At 36.9% G+C, this 1,639-nt stretch overlaps 1 protein-coding gene across 1 annotated transcript in view; it reads right to left on the reverse strand.

Moving 5' to 3' along the window:
- The window catches only part of pam (peptidylglycine alpha-amidating monooxygenase), a gene marked incomplete at its 3' end in the record, with an annotated part of 30,208 nt that overhangs the window by 16,182 nt on the left and 12,387 nt on the right, over window positions 1-1,639 (reverse strand).

The raw sequence follows: 1,639 nt of genomic DNA on the forward strand, positions 1-1,639 counted from the left end.
TGTGGTCATTTTCGGCGATTTGCATACGTTGTATTTGAACGAAAACCCTCCTAGGGAATTTATCAGATCAACTTTAAATTTTATCAGCGCAATCTAAAGACATTCATGATTAAAAGTTGTGCTATTTACGACATTCCGTTGAACGGCGTTGTGGCGTGGCGTCCAATTTTGACGATTCGCCATGAAAAAGGAAGCTGTCATAACTTCAGTGTACATGGTCCAAGCTCAATGACACTTCACATGTTTCATAAGAGTCCTGCCCTAAACACGTCTACAGTCAGTAAAGTCTCTAAACTACTTTTTAACCAGACAGTGGTCCAACCTCCTCAACTGCCATCCATTGTGATTTAGCCTGACAGGAAAGATACTCTGTGGTGGTAGTGGGATTTTATAACTGAACTATGAGCAGGACGCATACTTTTACTTTTTCTGACTATGTGGAAATCACATTTTTTCACCATAACAAATGACGAAGAAAGGCATTCAAATGTGAGGTACGCTAAAACATGATACTCATGTAGCCGCATTTCTACCACAGGGACAACAAATAGTAAAATTTTACACTGGCAAAACTCAGTCGGGTAGAGTCCTAGTAATATGTATTGCCTGATTGTAGGTGCCTTCAGATGTTCTTTCCATCCAAACACTACAGCAAATTGCCTTACCATACTAGGTGTTTTATTGCTCTGCATCAACCTGTGCCATTCAATTTGTTTTCCCATCTGATCATCTATAAACACAAAGTGGTATTGATTGTGTCATTTATCTCTTAAGGGACTGTGGCAGTGTACAAGGCACTTGTGAGGATGAAGCTTCCATTATGTATGCCTGGGCTCAGAATGCACCACCCACTAAATTACCAAAAGGTATGTCTCTCAAAGGGTTGGTTTACAATTACTAAAAATAAAATTTATTTACTGACCTCAACTTTTACCTAGCCATGTGGAGAGTTTTGAAATCTTTTGAGATTTTTGCCACCCAACCAATACAATGGAGGTACATTTAATTTATTTTATGATGCTTATATTATTCAAAAATAGCATGTCTTTCCTGAAGCAGTGTCCATGTTACTCTGTATAATCCACAGACATCACTGCTTACTGTTTTTAAAATGATTATTTCTTGAGTAAAAAGTACTGAAAATGCATGAGGTGAATACAGATCATGAATGGTCAAGTGTTGGTTTTTATATACAGTTAAGCATCTCTCTATATTTTGTCCCTCAGTTGTATATCTCCTTTTGGTTTCATTTCTTTGTCTGACGTCCGTTAATCTCTTATGGTCTTCTCAGATGTTGGTTTTAAAGTTGGAAGAAATTCCGGAACATCCTACTTTGTGCTGCAGATTCATTATGGAGATGTCAGTGCTTTCAGAGGTGAGTTTTAATGGCAGTTACATACATTTATGTATATTTATGTTCCAAAGATATTATTTATATTATATCAAATCCAGTAAATGACTGGAAAGATAAATAATAATCCAACTACTACAGCAAGAGTTTTCACGGCTTAGTAACATTTTCCCTCAGCTAAATTTAATTTAGTAGGCAACTATGCAGAAGAAAAAAAAGAAATTGAATAGGAAGGTTAACTTGGGTAATGTGGATGGCTAGTTACCCAACTCTCTCTCTCTCTCTCTC

Source organism: Morone saxatilis, unplaced genomic scaffold (genome assembly GCF_004916995.1).
Source record: "Morone saxatilis isolate NCDOM2014 unplaced genomic scaffold, NCSU_SB_2.0 Contig21, whole genome shotgun sequence".
NCBI lineage: Eukaryota > Metazoa > Chordata > Actinopteri > Moronidae > Morone > Morone saxatilis.